The sequence below is a fragment of the Amia ocellicauda genome, chromosome 2, assembly GCF_036373705.1.
Source record: "Amia ocellicauda isolate fAmiCal2 chromosome 2, fAmiCal2.hap1, whole genome shotgun sequence".
Taxonomy (NCBI): Eukaryota; Metazoa; Chordata; class Actinopteri; order Amiiformes; family Amiidae; genus Amia; species Amia ocellicauda.
The window spans coordinates 36,068,705-36,093,217 of record NC_089851.1 but is presented as its reverse complement, the minus strand read 5'-3'; the positions used below and the strand labels follow the sequence as shown (position 1 = coordinate 36,093,217).

Here is a 24,513-nt window from a genome sequence, read left to right as displayed (position 1 = left end):
AAAAATACAGAAACTGACATGGTTAGTGAAGTATTCACCCCCCTGAGTCGCTACTTGGTAGAACCACCTTTGGCAGCAATTACAGCTGTGAGCCTTTTGTGGTAGGTCTCTACCAGGTTTGCACATCTGGATTGAGGATTATTTGCCCATTCTTAATGGCAAAATTGTTCAAGCTCTGTAAAGTTGGATTGGGATCATTGGTGGACAGCAATCTTCAAGTCTTGTCACAGATTCTCAATGTGTGGTCTGGTCTTTGACTGGGCCACTCTAGGACATTCACTTTCTTGTTTTGAATCCAATCCAGTGTTGCTTTGGCTGTGTGCCTGGTGTCATTGTCCTGCTAAAAGGTGAATTTCTCAGTCTTATGCACAGTGAAGCAGGTTTTTTCTCAAAGATCATTTGTATTTAGCTCTACCCGTTTTGCACTCTACCCTGATAAGCTTCCCAGTCCCACAAAATCTTTTCCACATCTTTTTGCTAATTTACATGGGCTTTTTTCAGAAAAAGCTGAATTCTTGCCACTATTACATACAGGACAGGTTTGTGGAGTACCTGAGCTATTGTTGACACATGGACAGTTTCTCCCATCTCAGCCATGGAAAGCTGTTGGTCTTTTAGAGTTGATATTGGTCTCTTGGTGGCTTCTCTGACAAATGCTTTTCTTACTCGGCTGCTCAGTTTGGAAGGACTGCCTGCTCTAAGCATATTCTGGGTGGTGCTGTACACCTTGCACTTCTTCATGATTGATTAAACTGTACTCCAAGGGATATTTAGTGCCTTTGAAATCTTTGTATACAGCTACCCTGATCTATGTCTTTCCACAAACTTATCCCAGAGTTGTTTTGAAAGCTTGGTTTTATGGTAATATATTTGCTTTAAATGCATTACAACTGTGGGACACTTTGTATTTAATCTGAAATCATGTACACCGCTTTTATTGTACACAGATAGACTCCATTCATTTATTGTGTGAATTCTGAAGGCAATTGGTTGCACCTGAGCATGTTTAGGAGTGTCAGAAAATGGGGTGAATACTTATGTAATGAAGATTTGTTCAGGTTTTAATTTTATTTAGTTTTAATTTGTTGTTTAATTTGTCTTAAAGTAAAGCATAAGTAAAGGCAGTTCTGTGAGTTGGAGACTGAGAGTTAACCATTGCTGAGACAGTACCCTCCAAGTTGCAGGTGTCAAAATCTGAGGATCTGCACAAGACAATAAATATTCGATTCAGCATAACAAAGAAATAATACTGTGGAAGAACTGATTAAGATTTTGATTTTGAAAATAGCAAATATACACAGAAATACCTGTTAGTTTATAGGTTTTGTTTGGACTACGCTCCCTGAGAGATTTTTGTATAAACTTTCCCACCCTAATTATATCACTAATTGTAAAAATATATTGTTGTTGTCAAGGCTTAGGTTAATTAATCCAAATGCCTATTGTCTATGTATTTGATATAGATAAATATGTGTGTGTGGGTGTGGGTGTGTGTGTTAAATAATGTTTTAGTAACAGATTTGCAAGAAAAGCAGTGCATAATACACCTCAGGATGTAACAGATCTGAACGGAAAACATATTCTCAAATCTAATTTCCTTGGATTTAATACCCAAAATATGTGACCTATAACACTGCTGAATAGTGAAATGCTGAACACTGCAAAGCAATAATGTGGCAGAGAACAGTGTTAGAGTCGGTGTCCTCTTGTTGTCTTTGATTAAATGTGTATTTTACACCAATGGAAAGATTTTAAACACCAGATTTGAATATGGGACGTTTTGCTATATATTTTCATTTTTAAAACAGAGTACTTAACATAGATAGATGAGGTGAGATTATATTACCAACTATTTAATGTATTGATGCTCTATACATTATCCATTAGACCTAAGTAAAGCAGTAAACAAAATTATCTATACAGTTCTTAAATTTGATAGTTAATGTTGTTACATTAAATCTAGTTTACAGCATGGAACAAAAGGAGAAAAGCCAATAAAACCAATAATTGAACCATGATTCAATTTCAGGCTTGATTAACACTTAGGGTACTGAATCTAGTTAACCATTATTTCTGTTAAAACACCAGGATACAATCACCAAGAAAGAAATTCCTTTCCCTGGATATATGTTGAGATATGTAGACTTGGATCATCTTGCAGAGTACAAAGACAACAATTAGATTAAACGAAATGCAAATCAGATTTAGAGATGTTTGGGCTTCAAAGAAATACTAGTCTTTGTTGTTCATTAACCTTGCACTCTTGCTTCAGATTATGTATTATGTGATTTTCCTTTACTGATTTACTAATTCACTTGTTTCATTTACATTTGTTTTGCTCTCTGCAGACTAACACCCCACTAAACATTGCTTTCATTTATTTCTGTCCTTATTTATGCTTCCTTCATCCCATCTTGTCTGCCCGTCATTGTTTTTCCTAGACTAAAGACTGGAACTTGGTTGCAGTTGTGAGGTACTGATAAAGCTCTTCTAGCTTCAGGGCACTGAGAGGAAAATATGATGAATCGAATGTTTCTTTATTTTGCGCTGTCCAAACACACAAATGCATATATTTATTAATTGAGAAAAACCCTTTATAGAGACAGATATACACATCTACTTTATCGTTTTTACTAATTTAAGATTTGCTTAAATAATAATAATAATAATAAATATTTAAAAGTGGTGTTCTCAATGATGATTCCTATAAAATGAAATCCAATATAATGTAATAAACCTATACAAATGTGTGTAAAGCATTTCATAAACATTTAGCCAGACAGGGCTGTGAATGAGCAACAGTCTCTACCTTATTGTATTTCCTTTTTTCTATGAAAATACTTCCATTCGCGAACTCCCAGCGGGAATGGTTGAGAAATCATGTTGACGTTTGTGGACAGTATTGCTGCCATGCTAAGAAATTTCTCTTTTATGTGCAGGGGAAAATGGCTTTTACATCTGCATCAGTAGCAGAGTTACATAACGTGTTGCATGCTGACAGAAGAAAAAAAAGATAAGAAAACTATCACAGGACAACTCTTCTGCTCTAAAACAAATGTTAAAACAACAAGCTAAAATTATTGCATAAGTGGCTTTATGTAAGAGGGATTTAAAAAAAATAATAATACTAGATTCATACTATTAGAACTCTGCACTTTAAGTGGAGGGGTGTCTGAAATTACATCTGTGGCTGTTTCTGCTCACATTTAAAAGATTGTGTTGCAAAAATTACAAACCAAAAAAATGGCAGCACTAGAAACAGTCCAATCAAGGGTAACCAGAATGATGCCAGGGTTGCAAAGCATGCCATATGTTGTTGATAGATTAAAATAACAATCTTAGTTTTGGGCTTGGAATAAAGAAGACTGCTGGCTGCAGGGGGATTTGACCGTGGTGTCCAAATTGTAAGCTAAAAGCTAGATCTTCACTTTACAAATTCAGAGATAAGCATCAGTGGGCATCAACTGAAATGACGTACTGAGCCAAAACAGTTTTGTACACAAAGGATTCTGGGTTTATGAAACAAACCTCCAACTTATGCAGTATATGCTGAGTCACTGGGCAGCTAAAGACTACTGAGACACCTACTTTTATTGCCAGAATGAATTTCATGACATTTAGAGCTCACCACATTGGTATGGATAGGGCACGGTCGATTTACAAGGAACTGAAATAAGGGATTGGTAACAGAAGTCAGTAACTTGACAAAGTAGCAAGTCTCCCCCTCAGTTCCTGTCATTGCCCTAAACTAGATTGCGGATGCTTTCCTAAGTTACAGTAGTATTAACAATCTCATTTGCTGTATCTCAATTTCTCTCACTGTGCCTTACTGGAATCTTTAGAAGCTTTAATAGAATTTGACACATACAAAACAGTGCATATGCATGTGTAACATAATTAGAACACCCCAAACAAATCTTGATTGCTTTACTTTTCTTATTTGCCACTGAGCTTTCTTTCATCATGCATGCTTTTATCATTTGCTTATGCATGGCACACACCTTTATACGCCTCTGCATGCACACTGATGCACAGAAAGGAAAACAGAGAAAAACAACCCGAAAGGTCTTTTGCACAGGTATCTCCTGAGCTCTTAGGAGGGCTGCACAGATCGGAGGGGAGGGGATCGGAGGAGGAAACGTCCCAGTTTCAGTGCGATAGTACAAGAGACGGAGCACGGAGGCGGGACTGCAGGAGTCAATATGCAAAGACGCGGCTCCCCATTGGCTGGAGCCGCCTGGTACCCAGAGAGAGGCAGGAGGACGGGAAGGGGGATGTAGTAGCTGCCGCTGCACGGTCTCACTGTGCGCTGTCTGTGCTGGGATATTCCTGGTGAATATGGGCTTTGTGAAAACCTCACTCCCCCTGGGCAGGAACAGCACGTTTGGGATGTAAGCGTCTTCCTTTGGAGGATGATTCACACACAGGTGATTTTATCCCAGGTAAGCCGTGCCCTGTGCACCCCGAGAGATGAACGTGTTAGTGTGTGTGAGCGCCCGCCGTGCAGTGCGGCACAGCGATGGCATCAGGGAATGCATGTCTGTTGCGGCAAACGGCTTTATTTGCGATTAAAATGAGTACTTGTTTGTGTGAAAAGATCTATGATAGAAACATATTAACAGTCCACGTCCCATGCAGGCAGCTGGCTTGTCAGTAACCCCCCCCCCCCCCCCCCACCCATGACTGGGAAGAGGGTGCCTGCCAGTATTTATTTCTTTGTGTTGGGGTTTTGCGAGAGCTGTAATCCTGTTGCAGAAATGGCCCCCTCCAGTACATGCAATATCGGCAGTGGTCCATATAGAAACTGCACCGGTGATCGGGACTGACAGGGATCAAACCAGTTGTTCCCGACACAATCCACGGGATGAAAAGATGCCTGGAAGCTGCCGCACTGACCGCTGCATCTTACTGGAGCAAGCACGTCGTCTTCTCGGCGCAAAACTGAAAGTTTGACGAGGTCGTTGTGAACGCATGGATGTGATTCTCCGAAGAATCGGGTGCATGTCAGATTGCATGTTTCGGAGCATGCATCTTGTGTTTTTGGATATATAGCGCGTGTTTAGGATATCGGTGGACATGCAGCGCCATACAGACGGCACGACAACTGGATTAACATGACGCTGCAGCATCCAGAGCCTGCATCTTCGTCCGTGTGACAGTGATCCCCTGTGCTGCTCACATCTGCAGCACGCCTATTTTGCTGGCTTCAGCATTGACTGTCCCCACAACGAACAATTGGACTCCCAGCAGCCCAACCCCCCACCCCTTTTCCCCAGGAGCACCTTCTTTTATTGTTCGCCCCTGGTAATTCCCAAAACAAGGATAGGGAGACAATTACCAAGACCTAAATTGCAGCCCCTCAGATGTCCCAGAAGATGCAACCTGGATATGCCATGACAATCCATATGATTGCAGTGCTTACTCTTAAATGTTTCCACTGACACGTTTTTCAAATATATATCAACCAATATATGATATGGCTGAGGTAGGGTTAAGACAGGATAATGTCACTGATTTTTTTTTTATTAATACAGCACTGTTACACTGTATTGCTCTGCACATTGGTATAAGGTGTGGGATATATAACTAGGGCAAGTGTCAGGTTGTGTCTGGTTAATTGAGTGAATTATATGATTAGGCTTCCTATTTTCTATTTTGCTTGAATATGCTGGCTTCATTTAAAAACCCTGAGTCATTGTGCTCTACCAAGAGATGCAGAGAGATGTGATAAAAACACCTTACACTCCATTACGGTTAATACAATGGAACAAACAACAAGTGTGAAACTATAGATGTAAATGTGTATTGGTGTGAGTGAATTTGGTATGATTATTATTATTATTTTTTTGGTACAGAATAGTGTTTAGGCCTGTGGTACATAAATAATGCCACAGGGAAGTAAAGTACTGCTATAGGGGCCAAAAAGGCAATGTTGTGTTTCTATTCAATAAGTAGTAGAACATAGTGCAGCTCTATCTGTCGGCAGCGCAGTCATGTTTGTATTGGGCATCTCTCTGTATGTATCAGTCTGTCTGTGTTCAGTAAACCATTAACAGTTTAGGCACACAGTAACACTGCCTTCCTACTTTAAGTATACAAAGGACTGTAATTCCAATATATGCCATACGTCTCTCATTGTGCTTCTCATGTAGTCCTGCAGTACTCACTCATGCTGTAATTAAATGTCATTTCTGATATCACAAGAACGTCCGTGTAGCTGATTATTGAATGGAATTTGCTTTTTCTTTAGAATTTTCCCATTATAACAAAAGGGGTGGATTGAGTCTTTACGTGCAGCTTCAGATATTTCGACCAGAGTTTATTGTCAGAGAGGATGTGCGCAGGATCAATTGACAACATTGTATTTTTATAGTTTATTCACCCCCCCCCCCCATATTTTATAGATTTAAAAACGAACAAAACCAATGTGCTTTAATAAAGGAATTCCTACTTCAGCTTGTGCCAATTCACTGTGAAAATATTTTTGCATTGTATACGATAATACTTTTCTATACATTGTTTTAAGCTGGTGACTATTTTTACCCCTTACTGCCTTTCCAACAGTTACAATTCAGCAGATCTGGCAGCAGTTACAATTTCAGTGGCTTAATTTATAATTACAGTTTTCTGCCAGTGCCATCAAGTACAATCACAGTTACGATACAGTTACATTTTCATTGTTGTTGAAAGATGGCCCGCATTCATAAGTGTACTTGTGCCATATCATTTAGTAATCGATCAATTGTAATTCAGATGTTTTTGGTTATGATCTGATATGGGTGCCTGCTAAGAAATGCAATAAAGCCAACCTTCTGCGCATTGTGTATATGAGCTTGTCACTGTGATATCTCACCCACAGAGAGCACAAACCCGCTGGGGAGTTGTCTTTCGGTGTAGTAGGTTTGTCAGTCATTTGTGGATCAGGGGCTCAGCTGTGTGACTGGGACAGCCAGCTGAATCTGAAGTCTGACTGCTGACATAGCATCTGCATATCATGACGATTGAACTGAATGACAATTACACCTGCATGGGTATCTCTCCTCAAATCACATCTGATTGCACACAGCAAACAGAAAACAAGGAAACACCTTGATTAGAAGACAGCAGATTCACTATTAATAATAATAAGATACAAGTGCACACCTTACCACGCTTAAACGTTCACCGTTCCAGATTGTGTTTTAGACTGAGCACAACTGATGAGATTAATGTCCATATTTAACATAAGCTGAGATCTTCTTTGGCCATTCCAAAATGTTGTAGACCCACCAGCTCTGTGGCTGCAACATTATTTAATTTTTTTTCATGATTCATTAATCAGATTTCAGTTTTCCACTAGTGGTGTGATTGTTCAGACACGGCTGTTAAATGAGCAGAATCTGTTCTTTAAATGTTGACCTTCTAGACTGATAACATGTCAGCCGCATGCACAGTACAAGTTTGTCTCTTTCCAGAGTGCACTGTTTCAAATTCATCTTCCTCATATAAAGTTGATTTAAAGTAACTTTTCAATTACCTAAAGAGGTTGACTCACAGGAAGACAGAAAATATGACAAACTCAGCAGATTTGATCAATGTTAAAATAGTGCATCTTCGTCTGAGCTCTTTTTTTCTGACCTGAATAATGTATTAAAATGGGAAATGATTGGAAATTTGGTCATGGCCTTGATTATTGATCAAAGTGGCTGGTTATCAGATGATAAAAGGATTATGAAAGACCTAAAAGCATTTGAACTTTCATGTGTTGAGCTGGTTAATCACAGTGGCAGTTAAATTAATTAACTCACATCTCAGTTGGTTCAATGTTTACAGTGAGGTAAAAAAAGAAAAAAAAACAATTACATGAAAATTACATTTTCTTACAAGACTGAGCTTCATTTTGAAAAAGAAAAAAATATTTGTGTTGCTTTTTGCTTTGCAGCCACTTAGTAACAGAAAGGGTAAAAGTGTTGCCTAAAAAAACAGGTTTTACCAGGCACTTATTGAAAGCAATATTTTTTAATACTCTGATGCATCTGAAAATGAATACTTCAAGTCACCGCCACATTGTATTAAACACGGTCATGATCTTCCCCTTAGATGGCCCGTACATAAAATATATAACACTTACAGTGAAAATAGCAGGATTCTGACAGAAATAGCACTATACTTCCCTATGTGTTGCTAATGCAACGTTAATAAAATATGGATAGCATATTCCTTTTCCTAACTTAATATAACAGATTTTCTGGTATATCTTTACCGCTGAAATTCTTTTTTAGAGCAATAATGACCCTTTAAGGTCAAATAGAAAAGAAAACCCAAACAACTTGTTTTTTTAGTATACTTGGAATGGTCAGAGAAAACAAGAAGATATTTTATAAATGCAGTCAAATGAGATAAGTTAAGTATAGAAATTAAAAATATTAGGTATTGTACTGAAACACATCTATCTACTTCCTTTATCGTACTGGTAATGGTGTTTAATGTGATGCAGTTTGTTTAGGTGATCTATAATATTACCCCAGTAGTACCCCAAAGTATGCAGAGAATAAGCACATGTTTTTTCTGCCTATTTTTTAAGTTAGCACATTGGATATGCTGAATATTATGTATAGATGACTGAGGCATTCTGGGACCATATTGCAGAAAGGTCTAAATCAAGGAGTTTAATTTCCATGTGTATTTGAAATCTCCTTGATAAAGTTAGTTCCATTACAATTAAAATGTCCTGGTTCCTGTTTTCTCTTCCATGTGCTCAATGTGTTTTACAAAATAAAACACTCGACCTCATGCAAATGAAGGGGAATGGCAGGGGTTTGATATGCAAATTAGTGGTTTAATGCAGTTCTGTGCTAGAACCCTTCCACATATGTTCCAAAGCTGTCTGGATTCTGAACAGTGCACCTCTGAGCATCCTATGAAAGAGCTCATTAGCATCGTCCCTTGAAATGTGAGTTTCTGTATCAAAGTGGACCATTTTATGCTTTTCTTCTTTTTACATCTCATTTGTTTACATTTCCCCCCCTATCATTTATTCTATCCTTCTCTGTGACTGTTTCATTCTTCTGCTGTTCCTCCTTTATCACACACTTCATCACTCCATGTGTTAATAACCAGCCCAAGGCCAAAACCCACCATTCTTACAGAGTGGCAGAAACTGGCTTGTGTAGAATCAGTGACAAGAAAAAGGGTCTGTCATCACTGACGTCTAACTTGGAGTTAGTCCAGTGTGTGAATTTATACTTCAAGATACATCCTTGTCTTGTGTTAATAGGACAGGTTACTTACTGCAAGAATAATACGTAAATACGGTCTGTAGCTGTAACCTTGGGTCTTCCATTCCGTTGCAGGACTTGCAGTAATCCAATCATTACTTTATGTATTTAATTGGAGCTGCAGCAGAAGACCGCTTTTTTTGTGTGCTGTGGTTAAAGAATAGGAGTATCACATTTGCCTTGGCCTACTACAAATAATTCATTATTTATGTGGAGTACTAAACAGTATACTTAATGTATTGCAAGGAGGGGAATATCTTGAAAGAAGATCTTGCCAAATTATTGATAAAAGTACTGGCTGCAGCTGCTAATAATATCAGCTACCTGTGAAATTATGAAATCTAAAAATCTTGTGCTTAGTTTCCTCAAACCTGTGATGTCTGAAAATCTGCTATACCTATCAGAATTATTCTAGCCATAATTTATAGGGTGTCTCACATTTTTCAAGGGGGACATTCCTGTTCAGAATCCTCAAAGGGGGAGTATAGGACATTCAGGCTACACAACCAATATCTGTCCAATTTGAAAACACAGTAGTGGAGTCCATACAAGCCCGTCTTGGATACTCAGTTTGCATTAAGGATTCTGATTGGCCGGTTGGAAAAGGCAATCCTTCATGGCTCTCCTGTGACAAATATTATTCCCATTCCCATTTATGCTTTACAGCATCCCAGTATCCCATTTTGGCTGTCATCAAATAATTGTATCCAAATGGGAAATATAATAATATATGATATAAGCACTATAATAATAATAATAATAATAATAATAATAATAATAATGTTCATGCTGCAGTGCATGGCAAAGTCATTCTGGTAATATTGTTGTGCAAATTCAGAATGCAAAGCTTGACATTAGAAGGTAAATAAACATTAACATTTACAGCTTTCAACTTTGACTCAAGATTCAAGTGTAATTTCCATTAGAGGCTGATTAATGGTCAGGGTTGTTTTTCCTTTAAGTAGCAAGCCACAATAGGATTCGCCACACTAAAGACTGGCATTTAATTGTGCCTCCTATGGCTAGTAAAGACATGGACATTTTTTGCTTTAACTTGCAGGTAGCTTTTTTTATGAGCATGTCACCAAAATAAATGGCTTCAATTAAATAGGAGCTCTCTTCCAGCTGTCCTTAATTAGAAGGCTGCAGAGATGTCTCCTAGGGAGTGATCGACTGGCTGAGTGACTGATTGATTCATTGACAGTTTGTCTAGGGGTCAGTTTCATAGCAGAGTTCCTCAGCTCACTTTTAGTTTTAGGTTTCAGTTTGAATGCAGTTAAACCATCCTGCACCTTTTCTGTTCAGTTTTATTGATCAGAGTTCTGTTGCTTGAAAGCCACTGTGCTTAATTTGTATGCTGTTTGTATCTCTTTTATTTGTTTTATAGCTGGGTCCATTATTTTTTATTTTTACCATACATTCATCAGCCTGTGGAAAGTTCTGGACTTTCGCTCTCCCTCTGAACTTTCCCTGTCATTTGTACATAGGCTACGTGCAAATGCTATTTTACCATTTTACCATTTCATTTGTAACTATGGCCTGTCCAGTGTGTTTATCAATATTTTATTGTTTAAGGTAATGATACAGATAAGTAAACAGTCGTTGTACCAACTTTCTGTATTCATTTTTTTTCCTGTATGTTTAGAGACCCTTGAATGAGACATTTGCACATCTTACCATTATTTATTATTTATTTCCAATTATTTGTATTTTACTTTTAAGAAGAAACGTTCTCCTACATTTTTATAGGCACACATTCAATTATTATAGTAATAACACAGTATACACCGATCAGCCATAACATCATGACCACCTGCCTAATATTGTGTAGGTCCCCCTTTTGCCACCAAAACAGCCCTGACCCGTCGAGGCATGGACTCCACTAGACCTCTGAAGGTGTGCTGTAGTATCTGGCACCAAGATGTTAGCAGCAGATCCTTTAAGTCCTGTAAGTTGCGAGGTGGGGCCTCCATGGATCGGATTTGTTTGTCCAGCACATCCCACAGATGCTCGATTGGATTGACACCTTGAACTCGTGATTCATCAGACCAGGTCACCTTCTTCCATTGCTCCGTGGTCCAGTTCTGATGCTCACGTGCCCATTGTAGGTGTTTTCGGCAGTGGACAGGGGTCAGCATGGGCACCCTGACTGGTCTGCGGCTACGCAGCCCCATACGCAACAAACTGCGATGCACTGTGTGTTCTGACACCTTTCTATCAGAACCAGCATTCACTTTTTCAGCAATCTGAGCTGAAGTAGCTCGTCTGTTGGATCGGACCACACGGGCCAGCCTTCGCTCCCCACGTGCATCAATGAGCCTTGGCCGCCCATGACCCTGTCGCCGGTTCACCGCTTTTCCTTCCTTGGACCACTTTTGATAGGTAATGACCACTGCAGACCGCGAACACCCCACAAGAGCTGCAGTTTTGGAGATGCTCTGACCCAGTCGTCTAGCCATCACAATTTGGCCCTTGTCAAAGTCACTCAGATCCTTATGCTTGCCCATTTTTCCTGCTTCTAACACATCAACTTTGAGGACAAAATGTTCACTTGCTGAATAAAATATCCCACCCACTGACAGGTACCATGATTATCAGTGTTATTCACTTCACCTGTCAGTGGTCATAATGTTATGTCTGATAGGTGTATGTCATGGATGTTTTCAATTAGGGACAGAGGTATGTGTATGCCACTTACATAGGTTAGGCAAAGTATCTTGATAACAGTTGATGACAGTCACCTGTGAGATCATCATTGATCTGCAAACTAACAGGAGTTATATTGAACGGGTATCAAATCCCACCCATGTTTTATATAGTTTTTGCTGAACAGAAATGCATGTGTTACGCATTTTGCCCCAAAGAGTGTCTAATTTGTGGGAATGGTTTACCAAATTATCTTGAATTTGAAATTAATAATCTGTGCCCAGGAATTTATTTCATAATTCATTTTATTTCCATTGTTGGTCATTTCTGGGGCTCCATACTAACACAATACATTACCAGTCATCAGATAGTATCATGCTAGAGTCAGTTGCTTTCTCATAGCTAGCATATATTCCTGCTGAGCTGTTGTAGAGGCTGTATTAAAAGAGCAGCGATATGTTTTATTGTAAGAGACAGAGGAATTGCTGGATATTTATGCGACTTGATTTAGTTAGTTGAGTTATGTGACTTGATTATGCGCTGAGAGATTAATTTACAAAGTGCTCAATGTTGGCATAATCAAATAGCATTTTATTTCCCAGAGAACACCATCTCAAAGTTGTTGATGAGCATGAGAGCTGGTATTATACTGTATTGCTAACATATAATGAAGGAGCATTACAGAAACATTTGAAATAATTATGTGTTTGAAACAAGAATGTTAAGCATGTCAATAGATGCAGGACTCAAAGCAGTTTCATTGTATTGACATTAGGGAATCATTGAATTCAAGAAAGTCTGTCAGCGCACCACAATTACAAAGTTTTGGGCCAAAATATTCTGATGGGTTATGTACCAAGATCCCGAAAGGCAGATGTATGAGGAAACATGTCCATCAATACTTTTACAAATATACAGGGCAAAGGGAAAATCTTTAAAAGCTTTTATAAAACATGAATGGATCAAAATCCAATATAATACATCTTATCAGTTTCCCGGAAAAGGTTCAATACTTCAGCCTATGAATGACATATCTTTGCTGTCTTGAGAATAATCTCATTGTTACCTTTCTCTGTTATTAGCACCTTCTTTTCTGTAATAGTTTATAGCCCCTCTGATCGACTACTGTTGACTTTCAAACATATTTCTTTTAGTTATACCCTTTCGTAGTAACCCTATTTGAATGCCCTTTCCAGTATCAGAATAAAACGTTCACTTTAAATATTACTTTAAAAATAAATAATGCAAAGATCTATGGATACAAAACACAGAGCAGTTTCACATTTGAAAATAATGAATCAACTCGTTGAAAGAAACCCAAAACATTTCCTTTATTTGAAAGAGGTAGTTACAGGGCAAAAATACATGAAGACCTCGGTGACATAGTGTTCGACACGGTGGGATTAAGCCACCACAGTGCAGTTTACAGAGCTAATTGTCTCCAGTCCAGTACTGCACCGCAAAAGAGCCTTGAGCCACAGACAGACACAGCTCAGTGCCATGAGCCAAGGTTTATGGGGCTAAGTGTTATGAACCGTGGTCAGTAATGGTTAGAGTGGAGGACAGCAACCATCATGTGATCTAACACAATTACAATTGACAATGGATTGACGGCAAAACAGTACTTCAAAACCTCTTGCTCGAAGCGAGAAAGCACAATGTTCACATGTATCTCTTTATGTAATAGTGGAGTCGCAGCCTTTCTGGGACATTAGCAGTATCAGTCAGTCTGTGTTGGGGAAAAATGTATAGTGCTTGTCAATAAATGAACAGTTATAGGTGAAGAATAGCAGGGTTTAAGGGCTGTCTGTCATAGTAACGTACTACTAAATTGAAGGTCATGACACAAGTTAGCAGCAAAACAAAGCTTTAAAATAAAATCTACAGGCATTTAATTTATATACACCTTTACCAACATGTGGCCAGTTTTGTGGCATTTAAATTATGTGTTATCAGTTTTAATATATATGCTTTTCTGTATATGCATTTCTGTATTTTGTTTGGGATTCTACTTGTTGATCTGTAGGATGTGCAGTAGCATAGAGATGTTACTTTAGAAAAATTATTGTATTTTTAAAAGTTTCTGCAGGCTATACAGACTTGTGGTTTCAATGAATAGCCAAGGCTTTGATGTATGTTTCAAGGTATGTGAAATGTAACCTCTGGAATGAATGTGTTATAGGTTTGTACTATTCTTCATTTAGACAGTATTAAAACACATACAAGTAAATTCCACAGGAAAGCCACCTACATTACTAGAGTGAAGCTGTGGATCACTGTTCTTTATTCCCAAAGGCAGCAAGGTTGTAAAAGTGAATACAGTTTTTATTAATATACAAACCAGGAGACATGACATGCTGGGTTAGTGACCCTGTACTGGTTGAAGCGGTTATTGAAAATAGATGAACATTTACTCGAATATAAAATGGTTTCTATAGATTTAGAATTCTGTGTGAGTGTTGGTGTGTGTTTGCGTGTGTGTTGGGGACAATCACATTGGTAGCTGACGACCAATTAACAATTACACAAGAAACAATCAGGACGAAAGAATGCAGATACTCTTGAGATTATGTTTGAAGTTTTGGGAATGTTGCATTATTTATAACTGTGTCCTGCTGAGCCAGGTTTACATTGTTTGCAAAGCTCGCATGTTTTCTCTTCGTCGTGTGTAAGACAGTTCAAGAGCTTGTTGAGAAGTTCACAGTTTTGTCTATAAATAAAAAAGGGCTGAGCATGGCGGTTCTGTTTTTATATTTTGTAACCAATCCAATAATATATTTTACTAAATGAAGTGAGTATGGCATAATATAGAATACGATTGCAAAACATAGTTTCATATAAGTTCAGTAAACCTTAGGTGTATAAGGACATCCAGTATGGTTTTTGTTTAGAATGGGGAGAAAATGCTTAAATAAAATATGTATTTATTTATGAATTGGACGAGTTACAGCTTACACAAGCATTACAAAAGTGCATCAACACAGTACAATATTTTAATTGAGCATACATACAAATGATAATTTATTAGGAATTACAAAAGTGCAGACGTCCAGATAATAAAGAATACAAGACATACATCCTAGATCAAAGAGCTGATGGTGGCCAAATTAATCAATTAATTAAACCCATCCATACAGGTGGTAGATTTCCTGTAAACTGGAAAGAGAACCCTTTGAGAGTTTAAATTCAATAAGCATGAATTGTATGGTATTACACAGATAAATATGTCTGTAAATTAAAACTGGTTTGTCGTCTCCTGGATTTACATTTTGATTTATAGAACTCAAGACTTGGGGGGAAGAACAAGGGGAATTCATAAACTACAACAGACTCTTTCAGGTTTGGCTAATTTCTCACTGTGCTTTTCTGCATCTACCTACATCTCATGGCAGAAGACTGGATTGTATCAGCAACCTGTGTATGCAGTCACAATGTGAGCAGTGAGGTAGAGGAAAGTTTAGACACTTACACTTAAAGAAAAGAAAGAAATCAGTATCTGACATTACCATCCAAATGATAGCCATCATGCATATGTGTTTGATATTGTTTCATAATCTGTCTCCTATCAAGTCTTTCTCTTGAATTTTACAGACAGAATATCAGAAAGTTAAAAGCCATCATGTAAAAACATCAGATCTTGAGATTTGCAATTTGTTGTATTATCACACTTCCCCACACAGTTTAAATAAAATTAAAATTAAATCAGCTTATGTTCCTTCTTTATAAAAATCCTCTTTTCCTATGTCACCTATATAATTTTTCAATTTAATTACAGATTATAGTAAGCGCAGGATTTACATTTGGTTAAATGACACATCCTTCAGCAGTAATTGTACATGTCAGCGTCACAATAAAGCTCACACCTGTAACTCTAACCGAATAGAGGAAGGCGGTCTCTCCCACATTTGTACTGCTTGATGTAGGAATTGCGCCCCACATTCATGTTACAGGTTGCAGTTGGATCTTTTAGCACCATTCATTTGAAACAATGTTATTTGGTGATTAATTTACTAGAATACATATTGTGTATTATCAAACTAAACTCGATTATCAGTTGGCATCTTTTCAGAGTTTGTTGTCACTACTTCCGCTTAGAGAAACCTGAAGAATCCAGTTGATAACACTGATTTGAAACAGGGGTCTCTACATTTGTGACTGCCGCTTCACTGATTAAAAATGTATTCAAGTAACAAAATCACCAACTGAAAGATATTCAAAGGGAGGGTGTGAAAGAAAGCTGTCGACTACACATGTACACGCCAGTGCTGTAAGAAGGCAGGAGAATAAAGATATAAGCTTTAAGCATGTCAGGGCTTGCAAAATTTCAAAATCTCTTGTAGCCCTTTGGGCAGGCACTCTTCAGATTTTGGTAGGCCGAAATGATTTTTTTTTTTTTTTAATGTAGAAAATTGGTTAGGAGTCCAAACATCAATCAGAAACTTTTTCAAAACACAAATATCAACAATCCGATATAAAATAATCAAATTAGAATCATCAATACAAATGTGCATCTGGTTCTAACTGAACTGAAATGTCTATTAATCTCTCATGTAAGTGTCTGCTTGGTGCTGAGTGATTTGCCTTTTGAAAACATGAGGTAAAGGGAATTAATGTGATTTATTTGTATTTCTACTGAACCGTTTATCTAGCACCAACACACCCGTTTTGGTGAAACCCTCTACTTTCCTGCTGTGGTACCATGGGGTCTCCCATGTCAATGTAACTTTTTTCATGGTACCAGTGCAGGGTTAAATTGAGTGGCAGTGTATGGGTCCAATCACAGTTGGTTCACGGAGACTTTTGCCTTAAAGAAGTGGAGTGACCGACATTTTCGGTGCCGCCTGGCGGAACAAATGTCTCCTGCAGCGCAATGCCGGACACATGAGCGTCAGCGCGGCGTGTTTACGTTACCGGTAGAAGGGGCAGAAAAACAAGGGAGAACAAGATAATGTTTGACATGAGGTCTTAACTAGAAGTATTTTACATACATTGGGGATATTGATGTTTGGTCATGTACGATTGATTTAATAGTGAGTTATAATCGTGAGAGACAGTGATATTAACGCTGCACTCGGGTTTGGTCTCCCGTTGAGATCGAATGTTCCGCGCTCAGAGTCGCGACATAAACCCAAGCGCGCAGCTCTGCACAAATATCCATTAAGCATGAATAAAAGCCTGACAACGCTAAATGTGTTCATTTTCTGATGGAATAATTCACATATTAAAGTGTGGCAATAAAGTCAATATAATAATAATAATACCAGAGTTTTGTGAGGCAAGTAAATGGTGCTCTAATTGTGATGCTGTTTATATAGCAGAATATATGGTAGTGTGTGTGTCGCACATGGATTCAGACATTCTGACACGCAAAGTGACGCATTCACGTGAAAGTGGGGCTTCGGTTTTTATTGATCATGTATTTCTCTTAAAACAAGAGCTCCGGCACGGAGATTCAGGACAAATTGCACTGCGTATCCCCCCCCCCGCCGCCGCCGCTCTTACCGGAGAAAACAGCGTCCGCCACCCTCTCCCCCTCTTGCTTTGATGGAGAAATGAATAACGCAGTAGGAACTCTGGGACTTAATCTGTAATACGGGTACTAGATTGCAACCCAGTTATAATGATATATAAATAGTGCTTTTAACATCTTCCCCCACTCCTATGCTCACTCACGCCTTCACTCCTTGACACACACACACACACACATACATGAATTGCCCGGTTTCAGAAATATGTATGTCACTATGGCCAACATACTATTTACCCTTTGAAAATGCATTCAGTTCTGACACCTAGAGGGAACAAGGTAGTTACAATATCTATTCAAAACTATTATACCCCATCCTTTGATCTAAAAATCTTTGCTTGACCTTTCAATTGATGTTTTTTAAATGTCTTGTGGCAACAAACACACCACAAGCAATGAAACTGCAGTGTTAATTCTGTTTGTGTACAGTTCCTTAACTGTAACTGTAACCTGTACACAATACCATTGTTTAATTTAATTGGAGCTGATTGTGGTTGTCATGAACCTAAATTAACCATTTCTAACTGGGAACACCATGTAAGTTATTCATTAATTATACATGTCACTTCCATTCAATTCAGAAATCTAGTTCTTGCAGGCTGAAGTGTATTCAGGTGTTCAGGTGGGTTTGTTGCCAATTATGTCTACATTTCTGAATTTACTAGAACCAGCACAATTGATTTAGAATTCAGTATTTCAAATTATTAATTTATTACTTAACAGTGGCCTATTAAACCTGTTGGATTGGGAATATCATGGGCTAGGGTTGAACTTTCATACACTAGCAGCAACTATTGTGCTTAAATATTCGAGGAACTTCCTTTTCCTTGTTTAATGAACATTTTTTGTTCCCTTGAACTTCTTATCCTTTTACGTATTCAGCAGAAGGGCACGTTTTCAGTTAAATGTCTACATATAGAAGCACCAGTGGATTATAACTTGTTACACTAATTGTGTGTTTCAAAAATCAGTTTCTGTTAGTGTATTAGCATGGAAGCATTGCTAAAAGGCCAGGTGTAATGTTTTTCAAGGTTTCAGGATTGTGTGACTTTTATTTGAATGCGTCTTTATCCTTACCACTCTAGAAGCCAAACAGGACTTCAGAACAGCCTGACTGAAAACAGGTGATTAAAATGTGAAGGACAAAGCAGCTGCACAAAACTGACAGGGCAACAAAACAGGCTGAAAGTTTTATATTCTGACGGCAGCTTTTCTGGATAACATATATTGATGGCATATTTGAACTCCCCACCTTTTGTAGAGTATTTGAGCAGCCATGACAAATATGAGATGTGATCTGTGAGGAACAGGCAGTGCTGATGCTGGAGGCCTGGAAGTGATTTTATTAATATTAAGAGAATGTTTCTTCAGAAGTAGCGGCCTCACAAAGGACTCTACAAGAATGCTTTTACTTATGTTAGTATTGAATTCGATTAAGTAGGATTGCATCAAAACGAGAGAAAACAAGTGCTTTTGTTTTGCCCTTTGTTTTGGTTGTAATCTCACTGTGTTTTTCCCCTTTCCACAGTTATTAAGGACAGGTTTCTTTTCTTGTCCATTCTAGTTCCTCCCGCATGATTTTCAAAACAGTTTATTCCCGTCAACGCAGACAACGTGACTGGCTTGTGTATTTGGCTGGTAAGTTGTCTTTTGTTGTTTTGTTGTTGTCTTGAGTTGTCTGCTTTCTCATCAGGCACATCTGTATTGTATTTGTTCATGGAGGCAATCTAAGATTAATGTGTCAAGCTTGGTACTTTTATCAAACTCTTCTGCTGTACATTTGCTGTGCCCTTTTGTAGCATTACTTCACTCCTTCGAAACCGTGTTCACCCTGAGAAGGAGCTCTGAGCAATACCTACCATCATATAATTGTGCCACGGTGTCAAAAATGAATCCACGTCTTTACCACAGTATTGCCATGGAAACAAGTGTGCCGTACAAACTGCAAAGAAATCCTGAGCAATGCATTATTCATAATGTGAAGTTTCTTCAGAACATCTAATTCTTAGCAAATTACTGGAAATGACATTTGCTGAGTTTTTAATTTTTAATTTGCCTATGATGTCATTAGTCTGGATTATTTAAGCCTTTACATAGAACAGCCAGATTGCTTTGAGAGCATATCACGTTGAAACATCTGAGCGGTATCAGAGTCATGAGTCTGTGATGGAATCTATTTATATTTCTGAAAACATCAGACAATACGAGCTAATGCAAAGCTAACAAGAACATCAGAAAAATATTATGCAACATAACTGGAGCTGCCTCCTTTCAAAGTTTATTTCTGCTGTCACCACCTGCCTTTCAAGCTGTAATTAGCTTTGTTAATCCTTGTTTGCTTCTCAGATAAATCATAGAGACCTCATGACTAATCACACATTTATTAATAACTGATTTCCATTAAAATGGCACGCACGGAATTGCAATGGTAATGCACTTGTTATGAATTATGGACCAGCCAATGTGCCATTGCCTAATTCTTCAAGTGAAATGATGCCTACTTTCAGTGGACATTTTCTAAGTTGAGTTGTTTTTAAAGATATTAAAGTATCTGAAGCGATGAGATTTGCACCCGATTTACCCCACGGCAGGTGCATTATCTCCTGATTGCAATTTAAAGAGTGTCATGTTAGTTTCTCTGCATCATCTCAATACAAATGATTCAGTTCCTTTAATCTGTCTGAGTGTGATGTTCCTTTCACACCTGGAATTAGTGTGGGTGCTCTCCTTTAATCATTGTATGTGCACTAACAGCTTTAGAGATTAGTATTAGTTTAGCAAAGACACCATGAGGGGGTGAGGGACCAGCTGTTTAATGATTGGGTCTAAAATTTGGAGGAACACAGAAAGCTCATTTAAGCTCAATAAGTGATAAGACTTCAAATAGAGATTTCCCCTGGTAGTAGGGATGTGGATATGAATATGAATAGCACTGATCTTGGTCTGGATTTATGAAAGTACTGCCTAATTGCCTGCCACACAAACAATACACAAGTGAAAGGTCAGGCAGAGCCAGTCACGATTCATGTTTTTGGTGGGGTCCGCAGCCTTTATTTGAATTTATTAGAACATCTCATCATTTTGGTAGTTTTTGATTCTGTAGTTTTGGTTGTGCATTAGAAATGAGATCTACTAATCTTTCAGGATTGGCAGTTTCTGTGTCTTGATTTAGCACCAATGTGAACATTATTTCCCACATGCATTAATGCAAATTCGAGAAAAGGAATACATGGCCATGAATGGTAAAATGCATGGACATTTTTATAAATATATCCAACTAAACCTTTCAAGAAAAATAGAATCGATTACATTTAGAGATTCTAAGAAAGTAATTAAAGACAGTTTGTGCTGGTCCACAAGATGTGTCCAGCCTTTTATGTTTCACTGTTATCTGACAAACCTTTGTTTGTTTGTTGTTTGTTTAAATGCTGTTAAAAAGCCATCCAAAGTTCTGGTTTCGAAATATTCCTGAAGAATGTAATTTGTTTCGGAAAGAAATACATTCAGTTGCACACTAATATTACAGTATGTCTTTGAAATGGTTGATTATAATGGTTAGCTTCTGCACTTTCCCTTCTGGACCTGTCAGCACTCATGGAAGCTGTAACCTGAAGATCAAAGGCAGTGTTTTATTACAATGTATCTATAAATTACACCCTCCCTTCAGTCTGAGCAAATGCAAATAGATACAACTGGGAAATGGATGATTATTTAATGTGATCCATCCAGTATGTTTGCCGATGGAGATGTCGACTGGAAACTCTCACCGTTCAGGGCAAATTAGCACCCAGAGGGGAAGAACAACCCAATTTCTGGGGATCGGTAACCAAGACACGCCACCTCAAAATGATGCTTCTCTTCCGTGCGTGCATACTGTTTCATATGGATGGATTTTTTCGCCCCGCTCCTTTTTGTCAACGTAATTGTTATTTCAAAAAAGAGAAGACAGGAATGAAACAAAGGAAATGTTCTTCAGGATGGAAATAAAATGAATGTGAATGAAATTTTGTGAAATATTTGATCATGGATCATGACATTAATACAATTGTTCCATGTATTTTTTAACTCCTACTCAGTATTTGTATTTAGTAGTAACCATATGTGGGCATTACAGCAGATTCAACAAGCGAACACATTAGACCACATAGCAGCGACTGAGTTTTGTGGTCCTGTATAGAAAAAGAAAGATACCGGGCAGACGATGCTGTACTAAATATAATGATCTTGTTGCAGCGAGCAGAGCAGAACTACTCTACCAATTATTTGCTTAGTCATGTAGTTGCAGATATTTTTGAGATGCAAATGCTACATGTTAGCTAATGCTAGCTAAGTCATTTAACAGACTCTTTTAGGGAAAACGATTTACAGAGAGTGAGGGGTTGAGCGATGAATCCACTGCCGCTGTCGCAGAGTCAGATCAGATCTGAAGGACAGAACATGAACACATTAAGTGATTTGCTGCAGGATAACAAGCAGTAATACAGAACTATCAACCCCTGTCCTTCCTCATTTTCCATTTTCTTCTACATGTTTATCAGTAATATTTATTATTTGAAATATTATCACACTGTAAAGACTTTACATGTTTTTTTAAGATATATATGCTCTCTTTATAAACATCTACGGCTCTTGTTTAAAAAAAGAAAGGTAATAGAGTAATATAGTAGGCATATGAGAAAGTATCTCATCAAGGGAATGACAGTTTGTCAATAGGATTTTATGAATGGCCATCCCAGTCTGCAGCACTGCAACTTTTTCCATTTAGAGTTTAGATTCTTATGACATTTAAGGATAACATTAATCTGCCACCTTTACTTATGTTTAAAAATATCAACAATTAACACGAGATCAACAAAAGTGCTTTTTACAACCATTTACACATTTACAACCACTTATTTGTCTTCTTGAGCTCATTCTGCACTCTAAATGTCCATTTAAATCCTTTCTATGGATATCAATAAAATTAAGTAGGTGCATTTTAACCGCTTTAACAGCACATCTTCCAGTTAGCAGGGAAAAACAGCCTAGCTCATTTCTTTGATTGATTTTGCACATAAACTTGTTCTTCAGAGTAGCTTTTGGTGGTTTGACACAATGTTCTGTAGTGTTTTATTTTATGGGAGACAATGGGGAATGTGTGCTTACATCAACTCTGGGATGAGATTTGTCTCTCTCTTCCCCCCATAAACAAGGCTGAATGACAAAGTAATAGTATTGCAATCTTGACTAGCTTTTGTTTTATGGTGAACTGAATCATAAAAAGAGCAAGTAAAAAAACTTGATTAATGGTTGCTTCTGTGGTGGTTGTAAACCTTTTATAATTGTGTATTGTTCCAGAGTCATTGGTGCAGTTTCCATGTATTAAATCTGCTCCAGACATTTCAATTGATTTATGTCACATAACCTACTTTTCTTTCCAACCCTGAGAATGTGCCCACCTGACTTCATGCAAATGAGGAAAAAAGGTTATGGTTCATATGCAACTTAGCCACGTGTACAGTTCTCCTGCTGTTTTTGCAGAAAGCTTACGATATGTTCAGATATTTAATTGAGAGAGTCAAGAAACCATTGCTGGTGGTCATGTTACATGTTTTTTGAGTGAAACTGTTTATAGAGTGGTAATGTATTATAATGTTTTTATTTTTAATCGTCTTGTAGATGTTTGTATAGCAATGCAGGATTTGGACGAGGCACGGGAGCGCAAGTATTGCTTGAGCAGCTACAGCCACAGCTGCCCGGAGATCCCCCAGTCCCTCTCACTTCCTGGCCTTGAGAATCTAATCTAATTGAGAACAATAATGTTGCTGTATAATTCACTCTCACAGTCTTGCTACTACTTGGCCCAGCCACCCCTTTGTCTGTATTGATTAGCCACAGTTTGTTCTCCTGCCATTTCTATATTTGTAGGAGTGGAAAATACATAGCTGTTCATAGTGAATGGGAGGGGAAAGCTCTCATGTTCTTATTTCATTTGGGTTCCTTGTATTTGTTTGTGAAGGATGTGTTCTGCTATTAAAAGCACTTTAGTAGAGGGCTTTGTGATGGATTCCTTGAAATAATTTCCTTGAAAAGACACTGAACTAAAATTATGCTGGCTGATTATATCCACATTGGATATACTTCTTCTATGATTGAGGAGATGAAAAATAGACCTAACTGAATGTTTTTAATCAGCTGAGTTGTTTGACTGACATATCTTCCAATTTTCATATTAATTGATAGATACAAATATAAATACCGATACTGTATTTATCTAAACATTCTATAGGAATTGTTTCTTTGGCTAATATTATTTATATTTTTTACTTACTTCCAGAAATGTCAAATTTTCCTATTAGAATCTGACATTTGTTACCATAGAATAGAACATCAAGAGTGATTTAATGAAGATGGATCTGAAGAACCTGACACACTTTCGTGATAGTACACAACTACAGCCTGTAGGCTAGCAATATAAAACTATATCTGGATTGCTCCAGTAAAAAACATAAAAAAAAAAAAAAAACAGTATAAATGGATAATTGTATGTAAAAATAATGTGATATATTGTGTCTGCTAAGATATTATAAAATTGTTAATTATTTATTAAGCTAATAATACAATAGCTTGAAATCTCCAAAAAATATAACAAAAAAGGCATATATTCCATATATTGAGTTTTATTTACTATTTATTTCTTGGCAGACATCAAGTCATATTGCTGAGTCACATTGTGCCATTTAAGATCATCTTCAGTGTGTTAATGTTTTAAATATTTCAACACTTAACTAAAGAATATACCCCAGGGAGAAAGATAAAATGTTTAATCATATGGCACTGTTAAGCATTTAAAATTATATGAATCAATATTTATATAACAAATTGTATCTACATAAGTTAAAAATATTTTATTTGGATTCATTGGCTTACTACCAAAGCCATAATTATAACTTCCTGAAAGGAATCTGAACAATAATTGCAGTTTAGTGTCTGCGCCATTCGTAAATCTCTACTCCCTCTCCCCTGTCTAGGGGTCTAATTGTAAATGTTAATGTGCTTCTTTGGCATGTGGCATTTAAACATTGTGAAAGGCAATCATAATTA

At 37.6% G+C, this 24,513-nt stretch overlaps 1 protein-coding gene across 1 annotated transcript in view; it reads left to right on the top strand.

The window, feature by feature from the left end:
• The first annotated feature begins 4,277 nt into the window (after positions 1 to 4,277).
• Positions 4,278 to 24,513, top strand: part of hecw1b (HECT, C2 and WW domain containing E3 ubiquitin protein ligase 1b) — a 131,304-nt gene continuing 111,068 nt past the window's right edge. Inside the window, exon 1 of the mRNA XM_066723374.1 lies at positions 4,278 to 4,442. The gene's annotated coding sequence lies outside the window, so the exon portion shown is untranslated. The remainder of the gene's footprint in view (positions 4,443 to 24,513) is intronic.